This window comes from Bos grunniens, chromosome 2 (assembly GCF_055505025.1).
Source record: "Bos grunniens cultivar Pamir isolate PY7600 chromosome 2, Bosgru_T2T1.0, whole genome shotgun sequence".
Classification (NCBI taxonomy): domain Eukaryota; kingdom Metazoa; phylum Chordata; class Mammalia; order Artiodactyla; family Bovidae; genus Bos; species Bos grunniens.
This window is the reverse complement of record NC_141166.1, coordinates 126,564,569-126,582,238: the sequence shown is the minus strand read 5'-3', so window position 1 is coordinate 126,582,238 and position 17,670 is coordinate 126,564,569. Positions and strand designations below refer to the sequence as shown.

General features: G+C 38.0%; 1 pseudogene; it reads left to right on the top strand.

Moving 5' to 3' along the window:
• The first annotated feature begins 16,099 nt into the window (after positions 1 to 16,099).
• On the top strand, positions 16,100 to 16,949 carry LOC147378709 (translation initiation factor IF-3, mitochondrial pseudogene; annotated as a pseudogene).
• Positions 16,950 to 17,670: the final 721 nt, after the last annotated feature.

Sequence of the window (17,670 nt, the reverse complement as noted above, 5' to 3'; positions counted from 1 at the left end):
GGGTTGCCATTTCCTTCTCTAGGGCATTTCCTGTATGGGCAGGCGGATTCTTTACCACTGAACCACTGAGTATATACAAATATAAAAAAACTTAAGTGTAATGAACCTACTATAACTATCAATGTTATTAAATATCCAATCTCTTTTAGTCAGCTGTTACTCTTTTTAATAATGTATTTGCTTAAATCAGGGATAAAGTCCATATATTTGTTAGTTAGTTCAGGCACTCAGTCGTGTCTGACTCTTTGTGACCCCATAGACTGCCGCATATCAAGCTTCCCTGTCCATCACCAACTCCCAGAACTTACTCAAACTCATGTCCATTGAGTTGGTGATGCCATCCAACCATCTCATCCTCTGTTGTCCTCTTCTTTTCCCATCTTCAATCTTTCCAGCATCAGGGTCTTTTCCGATGAGTCAGTTCTTCACATCATGTGACCAAAGAATTGGAGTTTCAGCTTGAGCATCAGTTCTTCCAATGAATATTCAAGACTGATTGCCTTTAGGATTGACTGGTTGAATCTCCTTGCAGTCCAAGGGACTCCCAAGAGTCTTCTCCAACACCACAGTTCAAAAGCATAAGTTCTTTGATGTTCAACTTTCTTTATAGTCCAACTCTCACATCCATACCTGACTACGGGAAAAATGATAGCTTTGTTGGCAAAGTAATGTTTCTGCTTTTTAATATGCTGTCTAGGTTGGTCATAGCTTTTCTTCCAAGGAGTAAGCATCTTTTAATTTCATGGCTGCAGTGACCATCTGCAATGATTTTGGAGCCCCCCAAAATGAAGTCTCTCACTGTTTCCATTGTTTCCCATCTATTTGCCATGAAGTGATGGGACCAGATACCATGCTCTTAGTTTTCTGAATGTTGAACTTTAAGCCAACTTTTTGACTCTCCTCCTTCACTTTCATCAAGAGGCTCTTTAGTTCTTCTTCACTTTCTGCCATAAGTGTGGTGTCATTTGCATATCTGAGGTTACTGATATTTCTCCTGGCAGTCTTGATTCCAGCTTATGCTTCATCCAGTCCATGTATTTGTACTTGGTGAATTTATCTCATTGATCTGCTTTAATTGCTCTCTCTCTCTCTCATTTTTGCTTGTACTTTAATTGTTGAACAACCTGGGTCATTTTTTCCTGTATAGTTTTCATTTAATATATTCCTTTTAACTGTGTATTTCTTGTAAATTCTGAAAGATAGAGGCTGGATCAGATTCAGGTTCTATTTTTTTTTTTTTTTTGTCAAGACTACTTCTTAGATAGCAGGGTTTGCTTCTAGTGGAAGTACAAAATATATTTTCTTGTTGTTGTAACCACTCATTGATCATCATTATTTAGATCCGTTATCCCATTAAGACTTGCAAAAATGTTAATATACTAATTCCATAAACTTTTTATGAAAGAAAATTTTCCTTAGCAGCAGTTTGGTTACTTTGAGGTAGAGTTTTATAGAAAAAGCAGATATGTTAACCCCAAACTCCCAATTTATCTCTCCCCCTCTCCCAACTTTTCCTTTTGGTTAACCATGTTTGTTTTCTAAATCCGTGACTCTAATTTTGTTTTGTAAATCATTTCACGTGTATCATCTTTTTAGAGTTCACATGTAAGTTATATTATTTGACATTTCTCTTTCTCTAACTTATTTCACTTAGTATGATCATCTCTAGGTCCAAAAATAGTTAATCAATGAGGACCTACTGTATAGCACTCAATATTCGGCAATAACCTATGTGGGAAGAGAATCAGAAAAAGAATGGGTATATGTATATGTGTATATATATATATGAATATGTATATGTATAACTGAACAACTTTGCTGTGCACTTGAAGCTAAATCAACCTTGTAAATAAACTATATACCCCAATATAAATTTAAAAATTAAGAAAGAAAAGGCAGATAAATGCTTGATTTTCCCCTTATTTAGCAATTTTCAGCAACATATGTTGGCTGTATAGCATTTTCCAAGTGTTGCTAATACTGGTTCATTACCCACTGAGCCATCAGGGAAGCTCTCCACATTGTTTAATAACTGAATAAATTAATATAAGATCATTAACTGTGACAGGATCATTGAAGCTTAGCAGTAAATGTGAAGTCTTTGAAGGAAAAATCACATTTTAATATATAAAAATATTAATGTTAAAATTTTAACAAACTAAAAATATGAAAAATAGATGAAGGAATTTATTTGCAAAAGACATGGCAAACGATGGGCAAATGTCTCCTGGGGTAACTGCAGTTCTTCCCATTTATCTTTGAGTTTGATGGCTCAGTGGGTAATGAACCCACCTCCAATGCAGGAGACACAGCAGAGATGAGTTCAGTTCCTGGGTCAGGAAGATCCCCTGGAGAAGGAAATGGAAACCCGCTCCAGTATTCTTGCCTGGAAAATCCCATGGACAAAGGAACCTTGTGGGCTACAGTCCAAAGGCTCACAAAGAGTCCAACATGACCGATGACTAAGCACAGCCACATTTATCTTTATGAATCAGTCAGATTAAATACCTCAGAACTTTTAAAAGAAAAAGAAATGTGTGTGGAAATGTATCTATTTAGTAATATGTGAAAAAAATAAGAATGTCAAAGATCATTCAATCTTCATTTTCTTCCTTTAAACTTCAGAGTGAATTTTCATTGTTCAACTATTCTTTATTTTGGGATATATATTGTTAATCAATTGCCCTGTACTCTGTCTTAGTTTCTCATATTCCTAATTCATATATTACCAGTAGAATGTGATTTTTTTCAGAGAATCATCTAAATACAATGAATATAATGCAACACTGGAAGATATAGGCCATAATCAGGTTTATGGTATTTTATAAAATGATCCCCAGCCCCCTGTTCCACCTCCTTAGCATTTCCACCTTAAAGCATGATTCGGCTTTCCCTGGTTCTTTCACTATAGGTGTTCAGGAAGTGTGTCTGTGTATGTTTGTGGGGAGTTTGAGGGGAAGGTGTGCGGGTGTGTATCAGGGAATGCAGGCGTCCAGGTAGTAGGCTAAGAGAGTAATTTTCATTGATTTATTTTATTTTCTTAAAAGTCTTATATTAAGTCAGTGGAGTTGTACTTACAGGTGGCTCTTAAAAATCTTTAGGAATACATATTTAATAAATCCAAATCTTCTGTCTAATTGATATTGGCATGTACAATGATATCTTAGCTTCATTTTAGGTCTAAACACATACTTTCTGGTTCCTGTTTGTATTGCTTTTGCTTCTCTTTTCCAGTGGAAGAGCATTTAGAAATGTTCTATGTGAGGAATTTCTCATACTTGACACTTGCTTTATTTTTGCTTAACAAATCTACACATTTTGATAATCACAAACAGAACTTTGAAAGAACTAAAATTCACCTTATTGTCCAGTGTTCATTCAAGACAGTTGTATCATTATTATTTTTTTATTGATGTTCCTATTTTCTGTTAGTTTATGCCCAAAGAAAGAAAGAACGCTCAGACCAAAGGTTTGCCAAAAGTCAGAATGCCTGTTTTTAATTCACCTGGATCAGAATTGAATCCACTTCTTTGGTTTAAAAAAAAAAAAAATTCAGAAGCACACATTAATATGTATTGCTCTTAGTCCAACCCAAGAATGCCTTTATCTACTATACTTATATTAGACTCATGTGCTATTATATCTCTCTTTCAATTGGTTTATGCCACTTTCACGAGGAAATGTACATGAAAAACTATAAAGGTACTGATGACACTTTTAAAAGTTACTGATGACACTGAGCTTCCTAGCTTCCACTCCTTTGTCATTTTCTTTAAAATTTTATGTTTTGGGATCTATTCTTTAACAGAATGGCCTATGCCACCCCCAATCCTCTCCTTCTGTATCCTTCTCACCACTCTTTCCAGGAGAATCCATCTCAGAATGGATGTAGAAATGTAAGACAAGAATAATTATAGAGAGAGCGGGTGACCAGTTCTCCAGTTGCTTGAAAGAAATGAAAGAGGTGACCAGTTTTATTGCTTACAGATTTTGCATTTATCTGCCCAGGAAAAATTGAAGTACTCAAAGAAAATTTACTTCTAACATCGATTCTGGCTAGCAACTTTGCTCAGCTTCTGGCAAATATAATGATAGCCTCCTGGTCCAGTTTTATTATGTCTTGGTGTCGATTGTTTTTAGATTACTGCTGTAAATGGATTGTTGGTCCTAGTTTTTGAAGTGATGAGAGGTTTTTGTTTTTTTTTCAAGGTCTGCTGTATTTGGATGTTCAAAGATATAGCATCAAGGTTGACTCCTGGAGAGTTCATATTTTAAAACCAAACTAGTACTTGCTTATTTCTGACTAAATATAGTTTCTGAAAACTGACTTTCCTTTACATTGTCTCAACTTTATATTTCTTTCTTATGTTTACCCCAAGGGCCTAATTATGAATCCCTACTAGATTTCTTCTGATCACTAATAGTATTTAAAGTTCAATGAGCTCTTTGTTCATGCTTTTCCCCACTGGCTGGAAAGAAGCTGTTTATTTCCTCATTTGTGTCTTGCTACTTCACTTGTATGGAATAAGCTATGTTTACGTTTTTTGTTTTTTTTTTCTTTCTCAAGTAAAACATATAAAATTATGGGCTTTCACTGAAGCTACTTATTTGGCTAATACTTAAGTGCTTTTTAGTTTTAATGTACTCTTTATATTTGTCAATATTGACTAATTAAAATTTGTAAGGCTCAAAAGATATCTACAGAAATATTCTTGATAAAAATCTACCTGTTAGCAGTTAAGGTATGCATCATGATGACAGAAAATTTCAGTGACAATAAATGGAATCCTTATTTTCATTTCTAGATTTTGCTGTCAGCCTCATTGTGCTCTACACAAGAGGGATGATACTCAGAAATAAAAGGACTAAAACATCTGGAAAATTCCAATGTGATTTGGTACTCAGTAAGTAAGGAATGTCAAAAATAGAGTTTCTAAATACCTGAGTTGGTGTGCATGTGATGTTTTCTTGTTGGGAGTGTGCAGGGGGAAAGGAGAAATTAATAATTCTATACAACAGTCTGGCTCTGCTGAGCATAGATTTCACACTGAGGGAAGACTAAGAATAGCAACAACTAGTCTAGGAAGCTTCCACAGTCCCAAGAAGTTCTTTCCCACAGAGAACCACTTTTGTCTGCAACTTTCCCACAAAGACCCCCACTTTGACTGCTACACTGCACATCTTGCTCAGAACTGTAGTCACTTTATTATCCCATTATCCTTTTCCACGTATTTGACCTGCCTGTCAAAACTGCTGTGGGAATGAGAAATACTTTGTGCACATTCAACCTCTCATCGCACCTCTCACGGGTGAGGGGCCTCCTTCTGAGTGAAGTCACGGCTGATATGCTCAGTCTTGGAAATAATAGACGAATTGCTTACCCTTGTTCGTGAACTTCTGCTATTGTACAAAGCAAACTAAAGAAACAATGTAATCTCTTATTTTAAAATTTAATCTTTCACAGCCTGCTGTCTAAGGCAGTTCCTCTGTGAATCTGCTGACACCTTAAATTCTACTTTGGAAATTTCCACTCTATTTCAAATATCCACTCTACTCAAAATTTTATATAAACTTATCCCCTCCATACACTAAAAGTATGAAACTTCTTCCTTTCTTTCCTAAAGCATTCTAAGTCACTTCAGGAACCAGCTCCCTTAAGACAAAACCACTAAATCTTGCTGCTTATACAGCAGCCCCAAATCTTACCACACTGCTTGTCAAAGGGTGAGAAATATTTTCTGTGTAAGCTGCTGCAAGGTTCATAGGCTTACTAGATTGTGCTTTCTAGCTAATAGGAAAGAAAAGAAAACTGCAGAAGCCCCTAGAGAACCTTCTGGCAGAAAGTAGATAACACAAAATAAAATCACTGTTTTATTTTATTAAGGACCTTTGTGAAGGTTCATTTGAAACAATTTAGTCTGTCTAACATAATTAAGTCACTAAGCAGCATCAGATAGTAGCCAGTTACAGCCTTGGATTAATAATGTCTAATTCACTTATAATTACTCTAATACATGTCTAGGAAGCATACACAGAATTTTACAAAATGCAATATGATGAGTAAGGACAGTTGAATGATGAATAATAAAATAGATTAAATTGTAGTCATTTGAGCTGCTATTTGCAATGTATGGCTGCCAACTGGCCACCCGAGATTGTTTTGTTTGTTTGTTTGTTTTTGGTGTTTTGATAAATAAGTTCAATAAAGCTATCCAGATAGGAAATCTGGAGCTGGAGTATGAGAATTCTTTCTGGGCCTTAACAAGAAATGAGTTTTTTGAGACAAGAACACTAAGGAATGTTAAGGGAGAGTCACTAAGGAAGCAATATTGTGTCCAGCAAGATCCACTTTGGTAAACTCCCAACCCATTATCTCTTAATAATTTATATTCTTCAGCTGGGTTGAAGTGAGTTTAATCAATTGGCATAGGAGAGAAAGGTGGCTAAGGGTTAGATAGAAGATTTTTGCTGTAGAACAGATCTAAAATTGATTAGGGTTTGAAATGGGTTTGTTGAAGGGGTTAAGAAACATTATGGCTGAATAAATGGCATAAACTCTATTGTAGCCCCCCATTTCTATGTTTGCACTTGAAATTTAAAGATTTTTGTTCCTCTAGAGTTTGAGAAGGAAAATCTTGCTTGAACAGAGCTTTTCTGATGGAAAAGAAAGCAAATCAGGTATTACAATATTTAATTGACTAGACACAGGGTTAAATCTCAAGGTAATTCCAGCATCTGAAAAACTATTATCTCTACATTTCAGAAGGTATATATGTAGAGCAACTTCTGGGTTGCTGAATTCTTACTGATATACTCAGCAAGACTGATGTTGTTAGTAAATTCCATCTGCTTATCTAGAATCTGAATTATAGTTATTGGTTTAAAATTGTTTACATTATTTGAAACAAATTGTTACAAACATAGCATAGATGTTATATATTTTTTCAGATTCATAGATTTCAATTTGATTTATTTACCTACATATATATATAATATATATAGATATAAGAAAATATAAATAAAACACTGTAGATTATTTTATTGTTGTGAGTAACAGAAATTTGGAATATTCCACTATTTCCAGTTATATGACAACTAGAAAGATTGAAAGACTTCTGGGAAAAACTAACCCTGGGATCTTAGATATATTTGGCTAAAGATAACAAATGGAGATAAACTCTTTAAAAAAGTTCCATGATTGTTCAAGTCACAAATTTCATTTATTCATTTGACAAATATTAGTGAGCTGGCTATATACCAGGTACTGATTTGGTGTCTGGGATGTGGCCGTGAAAGAACAGAAGTCTGTGCCCTTGTTTGGACTGAAACTGAGAATAGACACATCTTGCCAAAATAGTGTCATAATTAATGGAGGAGAGAATGCAAAACCAAAAATGTCAATAGGAACAGTGGAACTGAAATTTACATTGAGACTTCATGAACTTTGGAAAGCATTTGGATACATAATTTACATTTGCAAGGTTCAACTAGTATTTGTTGAAGGGTCTGTTTATGAGAATCTATGGGAGAAATAAGCTTAGTACACTAACAGGGATAGCTTGTTTCCCTTAAGAAAAAATACATGTGTATGTGTACATGTACATATATATTAGAGAAGGCAATGGCACCCCACTCCAGTACTCTTGTCTAGAGAATCCCATGGATGGAGGAGCCTGGTGGGCTGCAGTCCATGGGGTCGCTAAGAGTCGGAGATGACTGAGCAACTTCACTTTCTCTTTTCACTTTCATGCATTGGAAAAGGAAATGCAACCCACTCCAGTGTTCTTGCCTGGAGAATCCCAGGGACGGGGGAGCCTGGTGGGCTGCCGTCTATGGTGTCGCACAGAGTCAGACACGACTGAAGTGACTTAGCAGCAGCAGCAGTACATATATATATGTATTTTATAAACACTATAAATTTCATTTCCCTTTCTGCATTGGCTGCTGAGAATATCAGTAATAAATTTGAGGCTAACATCTAGCAAAGGAAAATGAATGTGTTTTTGTTATTATCTTTCTTTGTTCTTAGATTCTATTTTTAGAAAGACACAGGATTTTAAACAAACAGAAAAAAATGATAGTTACAATCATAGTTCCATTTGTAAATCCAGCTGAAGCTTTTTAAAGCACTGCAATATATCAGTTAGATAATAGGACCTGAGCCTACCACTGTAGAACAATTTCCTCAGAGCTTAAAAAACAAATAACTCTACTTTATTAAGATCAGACTCTAGGTCCCAGAAGAATGTTTTTCCTATCATATTCCTATCATGATATATATTCCTATTCCTACATGATATGTAATCCTATCTATCTACACACACACACACACACACACACACATATATAATATGAAATGTATTTCCTAAACTGAATAAAATCAGTTTAAAGTACAATCTGTCAGTGCAGACAGATGACAATGGCAAAGCTATTAGAGGGGTGGAAGACGACACTATTGAAGGATGTGTGGAGGGATAGTGAATTGAAGCAAATGGAAACACTGGGAAACAGAAGCAGAAAATCAGTCAGTTATCATCCCAACGATCCCCAGACTCTGCAGATATCAATTTGTGCCACAAACCAAGACACTTTATGTAGTATGTAAAGAAGTAATCCTGGTTATGGATATATTTGGATGAAGGGTAATAGAGATTGACAATACAAAGAAGTAACATGATTGCTCTGAGATAGATGTCATTTGTTCATCCAACAAACAGCATCCAACAAATAGCTCTAACTAGCAGTAGCATTTTATTTGGTATCAAAAAATGATGGTGGAATTTAAAAATGTGTTGAGTTTGTTTTACATACTTAAAAGTTGCAATGGTAGGAAAATGAAAATGAAAGTGAAGTCCCTCAGTCGTGTCTGACTCTTTGCGACCCTGTGGAAGGTAGCCTACCAGGCTCCACCATCCATGGGATTTTTCCAGGCAAGAATGCTGGAGTGGACTGCCATTTCCTTCTCCAGGGGATCTTCCCAACCTGGGGATCGAACCCGGGTCTCCTGCATTGCAGACAGACGCTTTACCGTCTGAGTCACCAGGGAAGCCCAATGGTAGGAAATAGGGTTAAAATATCCCTTAGGATTTGTAATCTACTCCTAAGTCACATGAACAGAAAGAACTAAATAGAAATTTCTGTATTTTACAGATCTGTTACTCATTGTGTTTCAGTTAAAGCAAGGAAACATTTTCTTACACGATTTGATCTAGCTTTTTTTTTTTAAAAAAAATAATTTTTAAGAAGAATTCAGTGGTCACTGTGGTTAGCACTGGCTATACCACCAGTGGGCTGAAACTACTTCCTCAGGTTTAGTATGTGGAAATCTGTTCAATAAGTGATGGTTCAGTTAAGATTTTTCTAGGGTATAAAGCTGACAGATGCAGAAACTGGTAGCTGAGGTACTGGGTGTATTGCCACCTCTCTCTTTTGCTGAACTGAGGTGGAAAGTAGAGGCCAAAAGAGCTATTCTACATCCTCAGGCAATTTCCCAGCATTTTACAAACAGCCACTTGGCCAGCTTCAAGCTATGTTTACTGCCTGCTAACACAAGATTAAAATGAGTGTAATTTCCAGCTTTTGTGAAGAATATCAGATGATTGAATAATCAGATGTTCACCTGTATTGCTTACTGCAGTGAAACATGGATTAAATGTGTAGTAAAAATATCAGTGTATCTCTACAAGGAGCTAGATATATTCATTTGTTTTCTTTGACCTAGCTTAGTTGTTTCATTGGAAGAGAAGGGAAAAGAGAAATGATGTCATAATTATTTATATATTTACAAGTCTTCCCCTCCCCTTAGACTGCTGTTAAGTTGTCGCACTTCATACACTCTGTGCCACAGCAATTAAATATTTCTTTCAGATCAGATCAGATCAGTCGCTTAGTCATGTCTGACTCTTTGCCATCCCATGATTCACAGCACACCAGGCCTCCCTATCCATCACCAACTCCCGGAGTTCACTCAGACTCACGTCCATCGAGTCAGTGACGCCATCCAGCCATCTCATCCTCTGGCGTCCCCTTCTCCTCCTGCCCCCAATCCCTCCCAGCATCTTTTCCAATGAGTCAACTCTTCTCATGAGGTGGCCCAAGTACTGGAGTTTCAGCTTTAGTATCATTCCTTCCAAAGAAATCCCAGGGCTGGTCTCATTCAGAATGGACTGGTTGGATCTCCTTGCAGTCCAAGGGACTCTCAAGAGTCTTCTCCAACACCACAGTTCAAAAGCATCAATTCTTCGGCACTCAGCCTTCTTCACAGTCCAACTCTCACATCCATAAATGACCACAGGAAAAACCATAGCCTTGACTAGCCGGACTTTATTGTCAAAGTAATGTCTCTGCTTTTGAATATGCTATCTAGGTTGGTCATAACTTTCCTTCCAAGGAGTAAGCGTCTTTTAATTTCATGGCTGCAGTCACCATCTGTAGTGATTTTGGAGCCCAGAAAAATAAAGTCTGACACTGTTTTCACTGTTTCCCCATCTATTTCCCATGAAGTGGTGGGACCAGATGCCATGATCTTCATTTTCTGAATGTTGAGCTTTAAGCCAAGTTTTTCACTCTCCTTTCACTTTCATCAATAGGCTTTTTAGTTCTTCTTCACTTTCTGCCATAAGGGTGGTGTCATCTGCATATCTGAGGTTATTGATATTTCTCCTGGCAATCTTGATTCCAGCTTGTGTTTCTTCCAGTCCAGCATTTCTCATGATGTACTCTGCATATAAGTTAAATAAACAGGGTGACAATATATAGCCTTGACGAACTCCTTTCCTATTTGGAACCAGTCTGTTTTTCCATGTCCAGTTCTAACTGTTGCTTCCTGACCTGGATACAAATTTCTCAAGAGGCAGATCAGATGGTCTGGTATTCCCATCTCTTTCAGAATTTTCCAGTTTATTGTGATCCACACAGTCAAAGGCTTTGGCATAGTCAATAAAGCAGAAATAGATGTTTTTCTGGAACTCTCTTGCTTTTTCCATGATCCAGTGGATGTTGGCAATTTGATCTCTAGTTCCTCTGCCTTTTCTAAAACCAGTTTGAACATCAGGAAGTTCATGGTTCACATATTGCTGAAGCCTGGCTTGGAGAATTTTGAGCATTACTTGACTCGCGTGTGAGATGAGTGCAATTGTGCAGTAGTTTGAGCATTCTTTGGCATTGCCTTTCTTTGGGATTGGAATGAAAACTGACCTTTTCCAGTTCTGTGGCCACTGCTGAGTTTTCCAAAGTTGCTGACATATTGAGTGCAGCACTTTCACAGCATCATCTTTCAGGATTTGGAGTAGTTCAACTGGGATTCCATCACCTCCAGTAGCTTTGTTCGTAGTGATGCTCTCTAAGGCCCACTTGACTTCACATTCCAGGATGTCTGGCTCTAGGTCAGTGATCACACCATCGTGATTATCTGGGTCATGAAGATCTTTTTTGTACAGTTCTTCTGTGTATTCTTGCCATCTCTTCTTAATATCTTCTGCTTCTCTTAGGTCCATACCATTTCTGTCCTTTATCGAGCTCATCTTTGCATGAAATGTTCCTTTGGTATCTCTGATTTTCTTGAAGAGATCTCTAGTCTTTCCCATTCTGTTGTTTTCCTCTATTTCTTTGCATTGATCACTGAAGAAGGCTTTCTTATCTCTTCTTGCTATTCTTTGGAACTCTGCATTCAGATGTTTATATCTTTCCTTTTCTCTTTTGCTTTTCACTTCTCTTCTTTCACAGCTATTTGTAAGGCCTCTCCAGACAGCCATTTTGCTTTTTTGCATTTCTTTTCTATGGGAATGATCTTGATCCCTATCTCCTGTACAATGTCAGGAACCTCATCCCATAGTTCATCAGGCACTCTATCTATCAGATCTAGGCCCTTAAATCTATTTCTCACTTCCACTGTATAATCATAAGGGATTTGATTTAGGTCATACCTGAATGGTCTAGTGGGTTTCCCTACTTTCTTCAATTTCAGTCTGAATTTGGCAATAAGGAGTTCATGGTCTGAGCCACAGTCAGTTCCTGGTCTTGTTTTTGCTGACTGTATAGAGCTTCTAAATCTTTGGCTGCAAAGAATATAATCAATCTGATTTTGGTGTTGACCATCTGGTGATGTCCATGTATAGAGTCTTCTCTTGTGTTGTTGGAAGAGGGTGTTTGTTATGACCAGTGCATTTTCTTGGCAAAACTCTATCAGTCTTTGCCCTGCTTCATTCCGTATTCCAAGGCCAAATTTGCCTGTTACTCCAGGTGTTTCTTGACTTCCTTTCTCCTATCCAGGCTCCACAATGATAGCAATTCAAGTTAGTGTTGATCTCTGAGTGATACTCATGAAACTGAAGCCCAACAAAGGGACAATTAGAGTGCTGCTCATATTCTCTGCATCTTGTGATCAGTTTGAAGAGCCAGATGCTGAGTGATACCTTCAGACTTAAGTAGATGAGAGAAGAGCATCCCATTTGTACTCAATAAATGAATTGTTCAACAAACATGACAATTGGATGTGTCACATTTATACTCAGTCTTTAGATACTAGATTGAACAATTTCTATAATGCTGGCTCTTTTGAAAGAGTTCTCAAAGGCTTCTGTTTCTTGGCTTCTGGTTTTAATTTTAAAACAAAAACGAAAAGGTACTCCATGAGCAAATACCCAATTGCCTTTGAAGCATTTGATCATTGATTTAATGAAACATATATATTTGTTAAATGCCTATGGTGTGTTTTCAAGTTACTGTGGCCTCTAGTTTAGAGAAGAGGAAGAGTTCTTATTCTTAAGGGTGTGCTTTTTTTTTCACTTAGAGGAGAAAGGAAAAATTGAGATGAAAACATAAATACTAATGAAAAACTTAAAGTGATGAGGGTCAAATGATTTGTTCTCACAAGAAATTAGGTTTGTGTATATACAAAGGAATTATTTCCAGCTAATATAATTAAGAAATTTACATATGATTGGGATTTAAGTTAAAAAAAATCAAGGTTGTAATTTTTATAGTTTTAAAGTAGAGGGAATGTAAGTTTTATTTACTGGAGTGGTGGAATAAGAAGTAGTAAAGAACGTTGGAAGTATATGGTAGAGGTTACTAGAATTTTAACTTTCAGATAATTAATTTTATTATACTAATTACACAAAGCAACATTGCAAAAATTATGTAGGATTTAAAAAGAAAAGCAAAAGAAAAAATAACATGGCCTTACATCCCTTCTCAAGCAAATGATCTATTTTCATTTTTCTATGTTCTCACTGAAGATTTTTGAACAGTGAAATGACATGATGAAAAGTGTGTTGTAGGCCTTTTAGGAAGATTAATCTATCAATAGTAAGCAAGATGGAGAGTGAAGAGAAGTGCCTGAAAACTAGAGACCAATTATAATTTTATTGAAGTAATCCAGGTGAGAAGTGATAAGGGCCTGAACAGAAATGGAAAGAAATGGGAAGTTGTAAGAGGTATTGAAAAGGAAAAATCACTGATCGGATATGGGACATTAGAAAAAGGCAATCTTTAGAGACGACTGGAGCCTGAGTTAACAGCAATAGTTTCAGAAATAGAAAGCAGAAGTAGAATGATTAGAGTAGGTATCATGAAAAATGATTTATGCAACATATTATATTTGAAAAAATATGGTCACACAGAAATGATGCTAATATATTTAAAGATGGACAATTGGAATATATATGCATATTTCTAATTGTGAGGTCTTTTCCATATTCCAATCCTTCTTAACCGTGTAAAAGAGACAGTTGAAGTGAAATCAGCATCATGGTGATGTGAATCAATGCTTTTTTTAATCTAGCCTTCGATTTACAACTAATCAGACAACTATAACCAAAATAAAAAAAAAAAACAAAAAGCAAAAAAAAGTACCTCTGCAAAGAGTATCAGGCACCTGAGAGATTCATTCATCTATGCACCCAAAAGTGGGTGGATTGGATCATGGAGGAGGTGGTGGAGCAAGGAGAGTTGCAGAGAGGCCAGAGGCAGTGATGGAAGAGAAGCTGGTTGCTAGTCCAGCTGTGTGCTGGTGCCCTTTTTCTGTTAGAGAAGGGTGGAGGATGAAGGCAATGAATGGGGGCCCACTTGGCCACGTGTGTACAGCAGGAGGGAGTAGGTGCTTCCTGAGGGGAGACTGCACTGTCTACGGGGAAGGAAAGGAAAGGGAAATAGGTAGACAGAGAGAATAGAAGCAAAATATCTCCTGTTGTCTCCCTTAGAAAGCAAGAGGACTGCACCCTGGCTTCTGGGACCCCCAGCTAGAGGATCTTCCTACCAAGTTGTGGGCACACCCGAAGCCCCCAGTGTTAAGTACACACTTCACCCTGCTCTGCCACCATCTTTTTCTTTTTTTAATGCATAACTCCCAACATTACCAGAAATCAGTTCCAATAAGAAAAACTAAAAAGACTAAAATCTTGTTCTCTATCTAGAAAGCAAAAGATAGACTCCGCACTATGGAAGGTGAAGGGGTCGCACCCCAGAGCCTGTTTGCAGGCTGCTTTAGCCAAACCTTATCAATCAGTGGCCTGGTATAGGACAGTCAGGGTTGTTGCTGAAGAGCCCCGGAAAAAGGAGTTAGGACAGAAGCAGGAGCTGCAGGAGAGGAACCATGACCATAGGAGACGGGCTCTGGGGACATCTGTCAGTCTGTCTTCCGGTACTCGTAGGATGTGGAGTTTTTCAGTGATCCCATTTCAAGTATTAGCTGGCATTTAGGACTGGAAAAGGTCAGTTTTCATTCCAATCCCAAAGAAAGGCAATGCCAAAGAAGGCTCAAACTACCACACAATAGCACTCATCTCACATGCTAGCAAAGTAATGCTCAAAATTCTCCAACCCAGGCTTCAGCAATACTTGAACCGTGAACTTCCAGATGTTCAAGCTGGTTTTAGAAAAGGCAGAGGAACCAGAGATCAAATTGCCAACATCCACTGGATCATGGAAAAAGCAAGAGAATTCCAGAAAAACATCTATTTCTGCTTTATTGACTATGCCAAAGCCTTTGACTGTGTGGATCACAATAAACTGTGGAAAATTGTGAAAGAGATGGGAATACCAGACCACCTGACCTGCCTCTTGAGAAACCTATATGCAGGTCAGGAAGCAACAGTTAGAAGTGGACATGGAACAACAGACTGGTTCCAAATAGGAAAAGGAGTACATCAAGGCTGTATATTGTCACCTTGCTCATTTAACTTATATGCAGAGTAGATCATGAGAAACGCTGGGCTGGAAGAAGCACAAGCTGTAATCAAGATTGCTGGGAGAGATATCAATAACCTCAGATATGCAGATGGCACTCCCCTATGGCAGAAAGTGACGAGGAACTAGAAAGCCTCTTGATGAAAGTGAAAGAGGAGAGTGAAAAGTTTTGCTTAAAGCTCAACATTCAGAAAACTAAGATCATGGCATCTGGTCCCATCACTTTGGGAAATAGATGGGGAAACAGTGGAAACAGTGTCAGACTTTGTTTTTTTGGGCTCCAAAATCACGGCAGATGGAGATTGCAGCCATGAAATTAAAAGACGCTTACTCCTTGGAAGGAAAGTTATGACCAATCTAGATAGCATATTAAAAAGCAGAGATATTACGTTGCCAACATAGGTCCGTCTAGTCAAGGCTATGGTTTTTCCAGTGGTCATGTATGGATGTGAGAGTTGGACTGTGAAGAAAGCTGAGCGCTGAAGAATTGATGCTTTTGAACTGTGGTGTTGAACAAGTCTCTTGAGAGTCCCTTAGACTGCAAGGACATCCAACCAGTCCATCTTAAAGGAGATGAGTCCTGGGTGTTCTTTGGAAGGACTGATGTTGAAGCTGAAACTCCAATACTTTGGCCACCTCATGTGAAGAGTTGACTCGGAAAAGACCCTGATGGGGGGGAATTGTGGGCAGGAGGAGAAGCAGACGACAGAGGATGAGATGGCTGGATGGCATCACTGACTCGATGGACATGAGTTTGATTGAACTCCGGGAGTTGGTGATGGACAGGGAGGCCTGGCGTGCTGTGATTCATGGGGTCGCAAAGAGTCGGACACGACTGAGCAGCTGAACTAAACTGAACTGAACTCCACTAAATGCCATCCACTGGGGATGATTACGGTTCTTCCTAAAAAGGATGGCTGCTCTTTTCCTGAAGAAGTTCACATCACAAGCCAGATAGACTGAGAATAACTGCATTAGAAGATGTTTGGGTAAGTACATCCTACAGAAGCCAGTGCCCGTACAGTGGTCCCCAGTACCAGCCTGCCTCATTCACACAAAAGCTTTTAGTACTGAAGACACCCAGGACGAGGGAAGGGGGAAAAAAAAAAAAAAAGGGATGAGATGTCTTTCAGTAACGTTGGGAGAAAAATCAACAAGCGTTATCATTCACGTTATCATTCACGTGCGTTATCATTCACGTGGAGGAGCAGGGCAACGACCACACGCACAGAGCGAGCGCAGTCAGGCTCGTGGCTGCCCATCGGGACCTATGGCTGGTGAAGAGCGGGTGGAACCCACCCCGTATCAGCTCCTGACAGGCTCACAGATCCATCAGGTACAGCTGTGGCTCAGAAAGATGGAGAGGGCTGAACTCAAGCCAGAACCCACCCTGGCAAAGGAACTGACTTTTTCTTCAAACATTGGACAACATGATTTGGATACAAAGAGCAAACAGATTCAGCAGTGGATCAAAAAAAAGTACAAAGTTCAGATTACAATAAAGAAAGGGAAGAATGAAGGCAAGCCCGAAAAAAAAAAAAAAATGCAGGAAACAATAGAATCCTCCAGACAATGTCTTCTGTCAAGCAACTTTCTCATCCAAGCCTTAGCCCATTAGAGGTGACAAGGCTGTGATGTGTGTTCTTGGTCTCTTGAGCAAAAAGGAGGAGAATGCGTGGACAGCAGCTCAGGGTACCCAGAGAAGAGACACTGTGAACAGGGAAAATGGGAAGGATGGAGCATCTGATGTCCTGCACCAGTGATTTTTAATAAAAAACATGCTTCTGAGAGATAGAAAAAAGAAAAGAAAAAGGCTCCTAACTATCAATCTATTGAACTATTATAATTGAAGTGACCCAAGCCTTGCCTAAGTAAGAAAGGTGTTCACTGTGTCAAATGCAGTGGCAGAGACACTTCTCATCAAACACTATGAAAAATCACAGTATTACGGTGTCACAAAAAGAAAATGGCAGTTTTCCAGCAACCAAACTCAAAGACATGGACCATTATGATCTACATAAGGACTTTCAAAGAGCTGTTATGAAGAAATCCAACAAACTAAAGAAAATTCAGAAGGGAAGTTCAGTGACCTCAGAAATAAAAACCAACAAACAGAGGAGTACTTTACTAAAGAGACTGAAATTCTAAAAAAGAAACAAGTAGAAATTCTGGAGCTGAAGCACTCAATAAATAAGTTGAAGAATGCATTAGAAAGCTTTGGAAATAGAACAGATCATATGGAAGAGAGAATTAGCAAGCTCAAGGGAAAAAATATAGAAATAATTTTGATGCAGGAGGAAAGGAAAGTAAGATTTTTTAAAAGTGAAGAAACTATGTGTGAACTGACTCCATTAGAAAAGTCAATGCAAGAACAATGTGTTTCTGAGAAGCAGAAGAGAGGGAGAAGGGAGCAGAGGGTATATTTAAAAAATGATAGTTGAGAACTTCCCAAACATGGAAAGAACTTGGTATACAAGTCTATGA